This window comes from Triticum urartu, chromosome 1A (assembly GCF_056163025.1).
Source record: "Triticum urartu cultivar PI428250 chromosome 1A, HENAU_Tu73, whole genome shotgun sequence".
Lineage (NCBI taxonomy): Eukaryota > Viridiplantae > Streptophyta > Magnoliopsida > Poales > Poaceae > Triticum > Triticum urartu.
In genome coordinates, this window is record NC_141873.1 from 581,550,346 (window position 1) to 581,567,406 (window position 17,061).

General features: G+C 46.5%; 1 pseudogene across 1 annotated transcript; it reads left to right on the top strand.

Moving 5' to 3' along the window:
- Positions 1 to 978: 978 nt before the first annotated feature.
- LOC147993038 (putative disease resistance protein RGA1) lies at positions 979 to 16,547 on the top strand (annotated as a pseudogene). The gene is made up of 4 exons (XR_015610053.1): positions 979 to 3,950; positions 4,666 to 5,802; positions 13,745 to 15,752; positions 16,153 to 16,547. The product of XR_015610053.1 is annotated as a putative disease resistance protein RGA1 (transcript).
- The last annotated feature ends 514 nt before the right edge of the window (positions 16,548 to 17,061 follow it).

Consider the following 17,061-nt stretch of genomic DNA (forward strand, 5'->3'; position numbering starts at 1 on the left):
GTAAAACGCCATGAATCCTTTTCTCTGATTTTTTTCTCCTCGAAAGTGAATATGTGGAGTTGGAGTTGAGGTCGGTGGAGCGTCACGGGGCCCATGAGGCGGGGGCGCGCGCCCGGGGGGCAGGCGCGCCCCCCACCCTCGTGGACAGGGTGTGGGCCCCTGACGTGGATTCTTCTTCCAGTATTTTTAATATTTTCCAAAAAGATGTTCCATGGAGTTTCAGGTTATTCTGAGAACTTTTGTTTCTGCACATAAATAACACCATGGGAAGTCTGCTGAAAATAGCGTCAGTTCAGGTTAGTTCCATTCAAATCATACAAGTTAGAGTCCAAAACAAGGGCAAAAGTGTTTGGAAAAGTAGATACGACGGAGACGTATCAGCGATCTATCAAGTTCTTAGACGTTTGGATGTAATCCAACATAATAAAACCGGACGTCAGGTTCTTAAAAGTTTGGGTGTAACCCAATGTAATAACTTCGGAGTACAATCTTTTTGACAGATTTCAATCTCCTCTTCACATGCCTTGAGACCACTATAACCCTATGTTATAAGACACAACAAAGACGAAAAATACACAACTCCCAGGCTACGCCTTCAAGAAGGAATCGCCGCATGTGCGCCGATGATGGAGAGTTCACCACATGGTTGAACTCAGGATTCTCATACCCAAAGCCAAGCTTCAATTAACCACCTTCAGCAAGAACACGGCGCAGGCACGCGTCGACATAGCCCGATCTGTGATCTTGTATTTCCACCGGAGTGCATAAACTCGTCGTTGCCTACTATACCATCCACTCTTATCCGTCTACCAACGCCTCGATAGCCGGATACCTCTGAAGAAGACAACGGAAGACAAAGACGTCCGATACGGCCTGCCTCCCACTATTACTGCACCACCTTCGATCCAACAACAACAGTCTAAACATGAGACCTCCACCAGAGCCACCGTGCATTACCTGCTGATAGCAGGCATGACTTGACGTCTCCACACAAGACGTTGTGCATAACATCCGTCGGTAGCGCATCCATCGGTGGCTTCACCTGTCGGCGACATGCATTGCCTGACAACTCCGGAAGAGGCACATGTGTCACCCACCGAGCCACATCAAACCCATACCGCCACCACCTCGAGATCCAGACTCTGAGTCGCCCACACGACCTCAGAGTCCGCCACCGTTGATGAAGAGGGGCCGCCACCCCGATTCCGGGCGCTACAGGGAGCACCCACCATCCCCCCAGCCGTTGTCGTCGCCCATACAATGGCAACCAACGCCGTGATCTCGCATCAAGGGCCATCGACGCCGGAGGAAGCTCCAGCTGCCACGCGCGTGCTGCGACAAGCTCGGAAATGGGGTCCCAAGATCCGCCGCAAGGGCCGCCACAAGGACCCACCACCTGGCCCGTCATCCCTGGCAGAGGGGACGCTGCCACCACCATGACCGGATCCGGGCCAGACGCCGCCGCTGCCACCGCCACCGGTCACGCCTAGCCCCACACCTCCATCCACTGGCCACGCCCATCCGATCGCCACGCCACGCCCAGCCGAACTCCACCCTCGCCGTCAAGCGCCGCCGCTGGAAGCGGCCACGCCGCCGTGCCCTGAATCAGCATGACGCCACCGCTGAAGCCGTCGTCCCGCGCCACGCGACATCGAGCAAGGAGAAGAAAGATCCCCGTCACCACCTATGCCGACCGGATGGGCGCGCGCACCGGCGGTGACAAGGGATGGAGCTGGAGGAGGAGGCCTAGCCCCGGCAGTTAGATTTGCGCCCTCGCTCGCTCTAAGGAGCGCCGCGAGGGGGTACGAGGTTAGCAAGCTACTTGTCCCTGGATCAGGTGCACGTCTAAAATGGAAGATATTTTCACTTCCCAGTCTCTGCACCAACTAGGATGCACATAACCATTTTAGTACGAGTACCATGATATTTTTTTAAATGAGTATCAAGATATTTCTTCATGAGTGGTTCCATCACACACCAAGCTTGATTCTCAATAAATGGGAGAAAATCACTGTGCATGACTTGTCAATTATAGGAATTGAACTCGGGTTGTTAGGCTGCACAACCGCATGCCAGCCACTGAGCCAAGACTCCTTTTGCACAGATCTCAACCTGGAGCGACAAACTCGCTTAGGCAGGTGCTGGTAGCTAGTAGGCCTTGCTCCTATCATCCAACGTTGATCATGGTTCGACCACAGGTGGGTTTACATTTCGGTTCGGGTAGCTCTCTCCCTAGCTCATTGCTTGTCGAAACGACTGTTCGAAACCTACTACTACCAGTGGTTCGATTACTGAACCCAAAAGTCCAACAACTGTATGGACCAAACTTGCGCTCTAAAACCAGCTTCAGCTGATCTTCGAAGAGGCTGTCACTTGGTAAGCAAGCGGGGCTGAGAGTAAGAGGCGCTGCTAGTTTGAGGTTTGCACTAATCTTGTGTCTACGGTAGATGAGTGTTTTCGTCGAGTAGAGGTTTTAGGGCGTGGAAAGCCAAGGATCTGACCACTACCGGGTTATAGACAAGCACGTATGCCACCTCGGCACCCTCCAGTGTCCAATATGGCAGTTTCGCCGCAGGTCTCAACCTGGATCGCCGAACTCGCTTAGGCAGGTTCTGGCTGGTAGTATGCCTCACTCCCTCCTATCATCTTGCATGTATCTACCTGTGATGGCTTCCCCGGGAGCGATGAGCGTTTCTCTAAAACCCTGATGCTCACCAATGCTCGCTGCATCCTGGGCATTTTGTATAATCTTTTCGCTGCCAGGTGCCAGCGAACATTGATGCTCACTGCATCCTAGCTAGACACTGTGTATCTGTCAATTCCTCTTAAATTACTGGAAAAAAAAGATGGATAACACCTACTATACTCCAGCGGTTTGATTACTGAACCAGAAGACAAAAGGCTGTAACCAAGCTTAAACTACTCCACGCGCTTAGCAGCATGTGCAAGGCACTTCACATGACTCCACGCACTTTCCGGCAGCGGTTTGCACTGAGGCGGCACATTCACCGAAACTACGTACCCACACACTCTGCTAACTACTCCCTCTTTCCATAATGTTTTTTGACACTAATGTAGTGTCGAAAAATGTCTTATATTAAGGAACGGAGGAAGTAAATTAATACACATACTAACACAAGTGCATATAGAGCTGCCTTGGTATTGGTATGCATTTCTGATAAGTGTGGAGTTTTTCTCTTAGTTGCAAGCTTTATTCTCTTGGTTGTCTAGTTGCTGATGCCTGAATGTTATAGTAGGACATCTGGGGGCTGGATGGAATCTGAAGAATACTTGATCTGTTTTATTGGTTTCCTTTCATGCAATGAAATGAAATCGGGGGCATGCCCCTCAATTCAAAAAAATAAATAATATATAGAGCTGCCTTAGCACACCAAGCATACAGCTGTTAAGTATCGATCCAAACAAAAAATATATATACAAGTCATAGAGATGCGTACGGCTCTTCAGTAAAAAAATGAACACACACAAGGACTGAGCATAGAGTTGCTGTCTTGATGCAATTACCAAGGTCCGATCCAGCACCCAAACTTCAGCAAGCAAGATCCCATCACGCACCTCGCCCTCGTCTGCCTACCAGTCTTCCTCCCAGCACCTTCAACCCAACACCTACGTATTGAGAGGCGGCGGCTATGGCGACCCTCGGTGGCATGCTGGCCGCTGCCATCCTCAAGGTGGTGGGCGACCAGATTGGTTCTCTGATCGGGGGTCAGATCGCGCTGCAGATGAACTTGAACAACGACCTGAAGAAGATGAAGATGGCGCTGGAGAGTGTCGATGCCGTGCTCGAAGATGCCGAGAGGCGGTCCATCACGGATAAATCGACACGTCTTTGGCTGAAGCGGCTCAAGGACTTCATGTATGTCATCTCGGACATGATTGATGAGTTCGAAGCAGACACACAAGCCATCACCCAGCCATCTGCGCGCAAGGTATGCATTTGTGCAGTAAATTGATGCAGTTATTTAATTTCTGAGTATGCTACTCTTCTCTTTTTGAGAAACAAGTGCTTTACGTCTGCTGCATCCAGATTGCGGTAGCTTGCTTGGCTACAAAATGAGCTGCCATATAGGTATTCGAAAAACAATTTGGAAAGATTTAGTTAAACTTATTGAGCTATTGAATCTGCTAGTAGATTCTTTGGCTTGATCTTGGATCTATGATTGTCCACATCTTCACCAACAGTTTTTTCCACAAATGATGGATTTTATCGACTCAAAATGAAATATCAAGCGGACACAAACACAATAAGCACACACTCTGCCTGTTCATAGCTAGGATACACACAGCTAATAAACACACCGACATCTTTACAATACTTGGTATCTGTTATCCAGTCTCCAAAATAATAATTTGGGCACCAGATCCTTGGATGAACTAGACATGGTTTTGGCAGGCCTCAGCCTTCGGGCTGAGCATATGAAATATCTCCATTTTGTTTTAGCTCCAGTTCTCAGCACATCATTAAAGGTGGCATTCGTCTTCACCTTGGCAGTTACAGTCGGAGGTTCTTAGAAATAACAGGATGTGCCTCTTAATGTATTAACAAAATTTTCTGTTGGCTGAATGCTTTTGTAATATCCTACTATACTAAACTGCTGGGTGCTGGCCATTTTGTATTTTACTAACAAAGCAACTGTCTTGCAGTTCTCCTTCAAAAAATATTTGGCGTTCATGATCCCTTGTCTCACAATTGGCCCCAGCATTACAATGGCCAATAGGATGAAGAACATGAGGGATGACCTGAAGGTCATAACAGATCAACACAAGGAATTCAAGTTAACAGATCGCACTAATGCCAATGAGCCAAAGGTGACTGATATACGGGAAACATCATCAACCCTGGAGACACAAATCATTGGGAGGACTGAGGAGAGAGATATAATATTGGCTTCTTTATCTGAGAGCATGACAAAGGATATCACAATCCTTCCTATATATGGCATTGGAGGCCTTGGCAAGACAACCATGGCAAAAATGGTTTACAATAGTTCCCAATTCAATGAATACTCTCAAGTGTGGGTTTACGTGTCTCAGACATTTGATTTGATCAAAATTGGGAACTCTATAATATCACAGCTATCAGAGAAAGATAAAGAGAGTGGGTACATTGGAAAGCAGATGATCCGTAATTCCCTTGAAAAGCTCCTTGCCAACAAGAAGATTCTGATTGTTTTAGATGACCTGTGGGAAGACGACATATCTCAGTTGGAAGAACTGAAAGATATGTTAAAAGTTGGGGAGAGCAATAAGGTGGTTGTTATAGCAACCACACGGAGTGAAGGTATTGCAAAGAAGATGTCTACCATCCAACCATATAAATTAGCACCCTTGGCTGATGATATGTGTTGGTCTATTATAAAGCAAAAGAGTGCATTTGAATCTAGAGGTGACAAAGAACAATTGGTGGAAATAGGCGAGGTCATTGCAATGAAGTGTGCGGGTGTGGCTTTAGCAGCTAAATCACTTGGACACACGCTGCAATCTATGAAGTCTGGTCAATGGGAATCAGTGAGAGATAGTAATATCTGGACTGCACCTTCTTTGGAAGATACATCTTCTACACAAGTTCTTGCATCTCTGAAGTTGAGCTATAGTGTTTTGCCTTCGTATCTGAAGCTATGCTTTGCCTATTGTGCAATATTTCCAAAAGGTCACAAGATACTTAAAGATGATCTTGTTCGTCAGTGGGTTTCTCTTGGTTTCTCTTCCTGGGAACTCGGCGAGAGATACATTAGTCAGCTTTTGGGCCTTTCTTTTCTTGACCACTTCAAGTCGTCATCGGTGAGTTTGTTCATACCTTTTACAATTTGTTTTGATTATTCTGTTGGAACTGGTGTAAGGTTACTCAAGTATAGTTGTGAAGCACACAAGCTGACAGATATTGACATTAAAATACAATTCTAAAATTGCCAAGAATGATTTGGAGTACATCACATAATCGTTGCTTACAGTGCAACTTTTCCAAATAACTTCTTGGCAATATCTCAATGAATGATAACACCCCTAGAATATTCAGTTATTGGTTTTTACTGCAGAATCCTGTGGAGTAAAACAAAAGGTACACATTAGTAAGTACTCCCTCTGATCTAGTATAAAGTTGGACTAAAGCAGCGATAAGTAATATGGATTCAAGGGAGTAGTAAGGCCAACGGGGAAATCGTAATGTCCTGTTTTAGGAAATGCCCACCCCGAGGTCTTTAGTTCCCATCCACATGTGACATATGCATTTTGCATAAACACAGTCTCTTGCTTACACATGCTATTGGGCTTACTGTGACTATCATTACTTGGTGCGAGAAGTTAATATACACCAACATATTCTGGTTCACTGTAGTAGTTATAGATATTCAGGACTAAAATAGCCATCCGATGCGGTTTTGGAAACCATCATGGAGAATCACCCCTGGTATACATGCAAACCAGGTAGTACCATCACAAAATACAGAACCCTTTCAGACATACTCCCTTCGCAACTTAATACTCCATCATGGAGTATAAGACATTTTTTGACATTGTTACAATGCCAAAAATGTAGAGTATTTAACCAAAAACTACCACATTTCATAAAAACGTGCCCGGAAACTATCACTTTACAAATTTATGCCGAAGACTACCACTTTTTGATTAATCTTTGACTAAAAACTACCATGTCGCAAAAGTGCCCGATTCGCTTCTTCTAGACGCCTTTTCTGACAGGATGGGCCCACAAGTCAGGTTGACCCTCTTCTTCCTCCCCTCTCTCCCTCTCTTTGGCATTTCTACAAACACCTCGTGTGCACCTGCAAGCCACCTCCGCCGCCGACCACTGACGGCACTCACTCACGCACGACGGCGCACATGCTCGCGGCGGCGGCGGCTACGCGCAGCTCACCTAGAGCATGGCCGCCGGCGCCTCTGCTCACGCCCACACGCGGCCGTCGCGGCTTCTCTTGCTCGTTCCCGTCCCCTCTGCTGCTCGCGCTCGGCGTCGCAGCACGCGCCCATACACATCCGGCGCGGCGGCTGCTGCTGCTCATTCCCGTCCCGCTGTTGCTTGTGGCCCGAGCTGGTGCTCTCGCTCATGCACGGCCGGTGTGGCGCTGCCAGTGCGCGACTGGCGCGGCTGCTGCTTGTGCCCGTCGTGGCCGGCGCCGCTGCTGCCCGTGCGCACCTCGGCCTCCACCACTCGGAGCTCCGAGCTGACCAGCAGCATGCCCGCATGGTCGGGGCCACCGTAGCTCGCGCCCGTGCGCGGCCGATGCGGCTGCTGCTCGCGCGCGTCGCGGCCGACGCCACTGCCGCCCAGGCGCACGTCGGCCTCCACCGCTCCGAGCTGACCCGACAGCCTCGGCCCGCACGCCGGCGCGCTCGTGCTTCACCGGCTTGGACATCAGTTAACGGCGGCGGCGGCGGGGGGGAGTGGATAGGCTGGCTGGGCAGTGGACTAACGATGACAACACTTACATGCGGGCCAGGCCTGTCATAAGTGCGTTTAAAATGGATGAATGGGTCGATTTACAGACATGGTAGTTTTTAGTCAAAGATTAGAGAAAAAGTGGTAGTTTTCGGCATAAATTTATAAAGTGGTAGTTTTTGTGCACGTTTTCATGAATTTTGATAGTTTTTTGTTAAATACTCCAAAAATGTACTATATTAAGTTGCCGAGATACTCACCGAAGAACAGATGCATCAGACTTCAGACGTGGTTATATCAACCAAGCCAATCGCTAGCCATCTTCCATCAGCCAAAAGTAATAATTGTGCGATTGCGGTAAACGTCTTGTCTTTCCTGGCAGACGTGTTGCGTGTTATATAGAGGGGTTGCGAGCCCAAATACGCGTACAAGTTGGTTAGAAGATTACATCTTGGGAAGGAAGAAAAGCTAAAGATAAGAAGATAAAGATTACAAGATACTTATCCAACTAACTACTTCCAACGGTGGTGAACTCCTCCTTGTACACGCAATGCATGCGCAACATTATCATGTTTGACACCCTCCCTTAATCACAACTTCATTAGGTTGAGATTATGCTTGAAGTTTTCAAAACTTCTTGTAGGCAGAGCTTTGCTAAAGCCATCAGCAACTTAGTCTTGAGAATGAATAAACCGAATATCCAGAAGCTTGTTTGCAACTCTTTCTCGAACAAAGTGAAAGTCAATTTCAATATGCTTGGTCCTAGCATGAAAGACTGGATTTGCTGACAAATAGGTAGCACCTAGATTATCACACCACAAACATGGAGCTCTAGTGCTTTTTATACCTAGTTCCTTTAAAATTGACTGCACCCATATGATCTCTGCTGTTGCATTAGCCAATGCTTTGTATTCTGCCTCTGTACTGGATCTTGAAACTGTGGCTTGCTTTCTTGCACTCCAAGATATCAAATTTGGTCCAAAGAATACCGCAAAACCACCAGTCGAGCGTCTATCATCTAGACACCCGGCCCAGTCTGAGTCAGAAAAGGCACTGACAAGTGCAGAAGATGACTTGCTGAAGTTTAGACCAATGTTCAACGTATTTTTCACATATCTTACTATACGTTTTACAGCAGTCATGTGAACAGTGGTAGGTGCATGAAGAAACTGACATACTTTATTGACAGCAAAAGAAATATCTGGTCTAGTCAATGTTAAGTATTGAAGTGCACCTACCAGACTCCTGTATTTTGTACTATTTTCTGAATTCAGAGGCTCTCCTTCAACAAGAGACAATTTTTCTGTGCTAGACAAAGGAGTAGGTGCAGACTTACAATTTTGCAAACCAGCCTTTTTTACCAAGTCTGTTGCATACTTTTCTTGAGATAGGTGTAGACCATCCTTGTGTTGCTTGACCTCAATACCAAGAAAGTAGTGTAGACCTCCTAGATCCTTTAAGGCAAACTCTGCACTTAAATCCTTCAACAATGTTGTTATTGCTTCATCAGATGAACTTGTTACAATTATATCATCAACATAAATAAGGACAAATATGGATATTCTTGACTTGTTATAGATAAATAACGAAGTGTCAGACTTTGAAGGAACAAAACCAAGTGTTTGCATCTTTTTACTGAGGCGAGAATACCATGCTCTTGGGGCCTGTTTCAGTCCATACAACGCCTTGTCAAGTTTGCACACATGAAGTGGTGCCTGTACATTTACAAACCCAGGAGGTTGTTTCATGTAAACCTCTTCTTCCAGAACACCATGGAGGAACGCGTTCTGAACGTCTAGCTGTCGTAAACTCCATCCCCTAGACACAGCAATGGACAAGACAAGGCGTATGGTAGCAGCTTTAACAACTGGACTAAATGTGTCCTCATAGTCAATACCATACCTTTGTTTGAACCCCTTTGCAACGAGTCTGGCTTTATAACGATCAATGGTTCCATCAGCTTTTCTTTTTATCCTAAAGACCCACTTACAGTCAATAAGATTTTTACCTTTTCTTGAAGGGACCAAGTGCCATGTTTTATTTTTTCTTAGTGCCACAATTTCATCATTCATTGCCTTTCTCCAATTAGCATCACCAAGTGCTTCTTCAAGAGTGTTAGGTTCTCCTGGTTCACCTGTTGAACAAATCATCCCATGTTTTGTAATATGTTTATAATCAACAGGTTTAATTTTGCCTTGCTGTAGCCGTGTGCGGCGTGGAGCAGTAGCAGGAGCCGCTACAGAGAGCCCCGACGCAGAGGATCCCACGCTTGGATCTGGCTGATCTCCCCCGATCCCAAGGAGGATCCTGACACGGCTCCAGAATCGGTAGTGTCGGCGACGTCAGGTTGGTCGGGATCTTCTGCAGTCGTCCGCTGTGACGCAAGCGGCAAACCAGCCACAGAGGATCTCGGCCGAGCCGCGTCATCATTGCCTCGTGATTGCCTGGGCCCGGCCTCGTCCGGATCTGTCCTCGCCTCAGCCCGGTGAGTCGCTGCCCGCCGCTTGTAGACGACTGGTTGGGCCTCAGGCCACGCACGGCCCAGGCCAGCACCAGCCTGCCATTTGCTGGACGGTGATTGGTGTGGACGAGGGGAGTCGTCGCGGCCATCCGGATTCTGCCGCGTGGCTGACGCGGGCGGCTCAGCGTGCCCACCTGCAGCTGTCGAAGCTGTCGCGGCAGGATCGCTGCGGGGCACCGATCCCAAGGTGGATTCGCTGCACGGCAGCTCCTGGGCAGATCACAAGGGAGATTTGCTCCCCAGCTCACGGCACATAAAATATGGATCTGCTGCCGTATTTTCTTCGCTATTTTCGATGATTTATTCACGAATTCTTCCTGCATCACCACAAGACTCATAAAGGCTATTAGTAGTAGGGTTAGGGTTAGTCATATGATCATCACAATTATTAATGCCCCCTTGATCATAGCCAGAGAGGTGAGGTGGTAAAAGCAAGATTTCCTTGCGTAAGAGAGCTCCGGCATTAGGATGTATATTGGCGAAAGAAAATTTGGTCTCATCGAACACGACATCGCGTGAGATGTAAACCCGTCCGGTGGAGATGTCAAGGCACTTGACGCCTTTGTGCTGGGCACTATAGCCAAGAAATGCACATTGTTTGGACCTATACATAAGCTTGCGGCTATTGTACGGACGGAGATTTGGCCAACAGGCACAACCAAAAACACGGAGAGATGTGTAGTCTGGTTTGACATGGAGGAGGCGTTCCATAGGTGTTTCATTATTGATGACACGGCTAGGAAGCATGTTGATGATATGGATAGCTGTAAGAAACGCCTCGTCCCAAAATTTGAGGGGCATGGACGCCCTTGCTAGAAGAGCCAAACCGACCTCAACTATGTGTCTATGCTTGCGTTCGGCCGACCCGTTTTGTTGGTGAGCGTGTGGGCATGACACATGGTGGGATATGCCTATGTTTTGGAAGAAGGAATTGAGTTTCTCGTATTCCTCTCCCCAATCGGATTGGACAGCTAGGATTTTGCTGTCAAACTTCCTTTCAACAAGTGCTTGGAAGTTTTTAAACACTTGAAACACATCGGACCTTTTTTTAAGAAGATAGATCCATGAGAACTTGCTATAGTCATCGATGAAACTCACATAGTAGGTGTGTCTACCAACAGAGGAGGGAGCAGGCCCCCACACATCAGAGAAAATCAGTTGCAAAGGCTTAGTGGAGACACTAGTAGATATGGGATATGGTAATTGATGACTTTTAGCACACTGACATGAATCACAAATAGTTTCAATATTTCGCTCACCAACAAGCGGGAGCTTATTTTTCCTAAGTAACTTTTCAACTAGAGAAAAGGAGGCATGTCCTAGACGATCGTGCCACCGTGTGGACGAAAGCTTGATAGCACCACAAGCTTGTTTATTGAATCTTCTGAACTCCGGAATCAAAGGGTAGAGCCCTCGAACGCATCTACCTCGATAAAGCACTTTCCTCGTGGCCTGATCCTGATCAAAAAGAAATAAGGGTGAAACTCGAGAAAAACATGATTGTCAATGGCGATTCTATGAACAGACAGAAGATTTTTGTGGGCACTTGGAACATGCAAAATTCTTTTGAGATGTATTTTGCGACTAGGGGTATTAATAATTGAATGACCAATGTGACGGATACCCATACCTTCACCACTGGCCGTATGGATTTGATCCTTGCCACGATACTTTTCCTTCATGGTGACCTTCTCAAGCTCGTTGGTGATGTGGTTGGTAGCACCACTATCGACATACCAGTTTGTGTCGATCCCATAGGAGCCATCGGCAGCGGCAGCAACTTTTTCTTCGTCTTGTGAGGAATCACCATCATCATCTTCGTAACGGTACCAACAGTCCCTCGCCGTGTGACCAGGTTTGCCACAAATTTGGCAGCGAGGGAGATCCGGACGCGATCTGTTGGAGCCGCCACCGCGGCGCCCTTTTGAGCTGCAGAGCGTCCGACACCATGAGTGTTGTTGGAGTAGCCGCCGCCACCACCGCCACTGGACCTCCCCTTGCCACGAGAGGAGGAACGAGAGCGAGAGCCGCCACCGCGGCCTCTGGAGACAGAGTTGGCCGAGGACTTGAAGCCGCCGCCGCCGGAGCCGTGAAACTGCGCCATGCGCTGATCAAAGTTACTAAGCATAGCGAAAAGCTCATCAAGGGTTACCGGAGTGACGCGGGCGTCCAAGGAGGAGACAAGGGGCTGATAGTCTTGGTCCAGCCCGTGGATGATGTAGGATATGAGCTCGTCGTCTTGGATTGGTTTTCCCGCCGCGGCGAGCTCATCAGCAAGCCCCCTCATGGCGGCGAAGGAGGACACCGATTGGTTGCCCTTCTGCGCGTTGATCAGCGCCGTGCGAATGTTGTTGACGCGGCTGAGGGACTGCGACGAGAACATGCTCGCCAGTGCCACCCAGAGTTCCCGCGCCGTGGTGATCGCGGTCACCGTGACGAGCACCTCCTTGGATAGGTGTTGGAGTAGATATCCAAGGACCTGCTGATCCTCCTTCACCCAGAGCGGATGGAGAGGATTCGGCCCCTCGGTTTCTTTCCCAGCGACATCTTTGGTGACGTGGGTTTTGGCCGGCTCGGTCGACGTACCGTCGACGTAGTGGTAGACACCGGCGCCCCGTAGCTGTGGCGTGATCTGGGTCCGCCAGAGGATGTAGTTGGTGCGGGAGAGTTTCTCCGTGACTCCGCCGCTGAGGTTTGGCTGGGAGGAGGAGGAGGTGGAGGAAGACATGCTACGCACTTTGGTGGAGATGGGTAGCTAGGGTTTTGGGAAGAAGATAGCTCTGTATACCATGTGCGATTGCGGTAAACGTCTTGCCTTTTCTGGCAGACGTGTTGCGTGTTATATAGAGGGGTTGCGAGCCCAAATACGCGTACAAGTTGGTTAGGAGATTACATCTTGGGAAGGAAGAAAAGCTAGAGATAAGAAGATAAAGATTACAAGATACTTATCCAACTAACTACTTCCAATGGTGGCGAACTCCTCCTTGTACACGCAATGCATGCGCAACATTATCATGTTTGACAATAATAATATTCCTGCTAGCGAGCTCACATTACAAAAGCATTGCTGTAATTCTTTTCACACAAAATGGTCAAATACATATTTTCTGTATAACTAAGAATAAGTTCGTACATATAACTGTAAGCATATATATCTTATGAAATCACTGATGTCCCGTCTTTAGTGGACCATGGCAGCTATCACCGCCAGGTTTCATCAAAATTGCTGGTAATGCATCTTATGTGATAGGTTGTTCCGTACTAGTGAGAGACTGAAAAATTGTGGTTGCTGCCGCCGGATCTGATGACACAGGCTGCCTGTTGCAGCTACCACCTGCCTGCATAGGGAGGTGTGGGAGACGATGAACTGTAACCCCCTCATCTTTCTCATTGATAGGCGAGGATGAAGGAAGGCGCAGCGGGGTTTTAGTTTTCCTACATTTTCTTGTTTTTGTGTGCTTCTGTATTTTTTCCTTGTTCTGAATTTCCTTCCCCAGTTTCCTTGAATTCATATTTTTTTGAAGTAAAATCATGTTTAACTGGCAGACACTGGCGCAAAAGAACCGTCCCGTCATCGAATATGATTTTGTAATGTTTTGTATGGGTTTGAAACTCAAAGTTCAGAATTGTCCAGTTTGGATCTTAAAGACCAAATCTAAACTTGGGAAGTAGCAGGGGACGAAAATAATATTTAGTATTTAATAAAGGAGTTGATGCATAAAATGGTTTAGACTTAAGGAATGAAGTCATAAATTGTATAAATATAAATAAATCCAAAAGTCTGACACTGCTGAATGATTTTGTTGCAGACTTTTGAGCTATATGATGAAGATGTTATATTGTTCACCATGCATGACCTGGTGCATGATTTAGCAAGATCGGTCATGGACGATGAAATTCTTTTTGTTGGCAAAAGCACTAATGCTGCAGAAAGCCGCTACCACTATACATTGCTCGATGATTGTAGCAAGCCTTTGGGATCGGACTTGTCCAAGATAAGAGCGTTGCGTTTTATGGATTGTGACAAATATGAACTTCATGATGCTGCATTTTCATCTGCCAAGTCTTTGCGTGTCTTGGACTTAAGTGAGTGCGCCATATATACGTTGGCGGATTGTATTGGTGAACTCAAGCAATTGAGATATCTTAATGCTCCAAGTGTCCAAGATGCAAAGATTCCAGACACTATCACCAAGCTCTCAAAATTGATTTATCTGAATCTTCATGGATCTCCTACAATCTTAGCATTACCAGAGGCAATTGGAGAAATTTGGTGTTCTCCTTGCAAAAACCTGGGACATTCTCCTCAACCAGATATGCAGAATTGATCTTTCAGAGCTAGAGCATTTGGACTTGTCTGGAAATTATGGTATGGAAGGAATACCTGAAAGTATTTGTAGCCTGACAAAACTTCACACATTGGACCTCTCGGGATGCACAGATTTGAAGAAAATACCTGAAAGTATATGTACAGTTGGTAGCTTGAAGTTTCTTTATTTAGAGAATTGTTACGATCTTCCAAAAATACCTCAACTCGGTAGCAGTGCAATATCGTTACCACACTTTGTGGTGCGTGCTGGTAATGATGGATCTAGCAGCAATCTTGTCCTGCTAAAGTCCACAGATCCTTCTGAGCTGGAGATAACTAAACTTGAAAATGTGAAGTCCGCAGGAGAGGCACATAGTATAAAATTAATGGAAAAGCAAAGCATTCGGGAGTTGAAACTGGAGTGGACTCAAGGTGTTGAGAGATTTGTGGATGACAAAATGTTGCTGGAAAAACTAGTGCCACCAAGGACATTGAGGAAGTTGGAGATAAGTGGTTATAACAGTGTCATCTTTCCAGGCTGGGTAGCGGGCCAACTACCAAACCTGAACTCACTGGTTCTCAGAGATATGGCAAATCTGGAAGAGTGGGACACTTCATACTCCACCGGTGAGGAGAACGTGTTAACAAGAGTGCAAATACATGGTTGTCCCATGCTAACGATGAAAGGGCCTCTGCCTAAAGCTAAGGAATGGGAGATAACATGCAGTGATAATGTGTTATCATCATGGGATGAGTGCATTGTGTCACACACCAGTCCTTCCTCCTCTTCTTCAGTAATTACTATGCTGTCAGTTAGAGACTGCAAGGGGCCTCTGCATGAGTGGAGGTGGCTTCAACACTTCCCTGGACTCCCTTCTTTGTCTATTGCCAATTGTGGCGATCTAACCGGCTCACCAGAGATCATCCAACTACTATCCTCTTTGGAGAAACTATGCCTAGAAGACGAAGACATGGAAGAACTGCCGAAATGGTTAGGTGAGCTCCCATCTCTAAAGGATCTGACTATACGGAATAGCAATGGTGTAAAGGAGTTGAACGAGAACATAAAGCAACTCACAAAGCTTGAAACGCTAGAACTGGAATTCTGCAATAGCATATCTGTAGTGCCACAGTGCCTAGGCGAATTGACCTCTCTCAAGAATCTTTGGATATCTAACAATGGAGTCTTGAGGTCGTTGCCGGCAAGCATACAACAACTCACCAGCCTCCAGGAAATAAAAATTATTAAGTGCGATGCATTAGAGCACGTGGTTGCTGAAACAGAGGAGGGAAAGATGAAGCTGGCTGACGACCAACAAAGGGAATCTGCTCTGCCCACCTCTCTAAAGAGACTTTGTCTGAGTGGATGTGATGGTATCAAGTCTTTTCCTGAGGGAATACATCAACTCACTAACCTACAGGACCTAGAAATAACTAGGTGCTCTGGACTAAAGGAATGGTGTGAATTAGAGGAGACCAAGACCAAATTGGCTTGCATAGAAACGAAGGTATGTGTCCTGCCACGCCCTTTGTCATACTAATCTTATTTTGCAATGCTTCATCTTTCTTCTTTTACACTGGTAGCAGTCTTATTGGGTTCTTTCATGCATAAATGCAGAGATATTCGTCTGCTTTGCTTTGCAATTTCCGTTTTGTTTAAAACTGCCTTGTTTTGCAAAATATAACAATATACCATAAATACGAGTTGTGCAGTATATGCACCGTTAGTGTCTAGTGACAGTCTACTGCTACCAGTGTAAAGATGGACACAATAACCGTGCGCTATACTTGGGCAATTTTTTATTGATCTGAACAAAACATCTTCCTCGTGTATACAAAATCTGTAATTACCATTCGTATGAAATAGAACCGAATATGATCAAAGAATTTTCACCATTCATTTTGCAGTGGATTAGCTTCTAGACAGTGCATACACTGCACACCCAGGTTGCAAAATGAAGGGCCTGAATCACCCTGCAAGATTTTGTTCTGGATGATTCAAATTGACGATGTACTTGAAGGAGGACCACGTCAGGAGCAAGGGAATTGCGAGCTGTGGCGATGGGAAACTTGTTTGCAAGGTTGCAGCATGGAACTCTGAGGCTGCAGGTTATTACCTCCACTAGCTAGTGTTCTGTTCTACAGAGTATCGAAGGTCTCAACCAAGTCCTTTGTACTTTGTGCTTAGTTTGCATAGTTTTGTATACTGCGTCGATCACTGTACTAGTTTTGTACTAGTAGTATGTTTCACCAGAGACACAGACACAGATGATTGTAGAACTTGTATGTTAGTGGCTTGTATTCATTCGGTCCTGGTGAGCGTGAATTCTTTATTTGGCCCTTTCTTAAAATTTGCTTCCTTTTTTGGTCCTAAAATTTTGTTTCTTCCCTTTTCAACCCTCAAACTTTATTTTGTTCCCTCCATGACATTTCCGTTAGTTTTCATACATAACGGTGTCAAGTCTAACATGAAAAGACCAGTTTACCCTGGTGCATTATGTGACCAAAATTTGTTAATTAATAACAAGTCAAAAGCATATCAGCGCAAGCGTGGGCGTGACTGCTTTGTCCGGCAGGCGTCCCACCACTGGTAGAAAAAGGGCCTATAGTCCCGGTTCGTAAGGGCCTTTAGTCCCGGTTCCTGAATCGGGACTAAAGTGTCGGTACTAATGCCCTGACCCTTTAGTCCCGGTTCAATCCAGAACCGGGACTAAAGGGCGCGGCCACGTGGAGCTCCACCTTTAGTCCCGGTTGGTAACACCAACCGGGACTAAAGGAAATTTTATGTTTTTTTTTTGAAATTTTTTTTGAATTTTT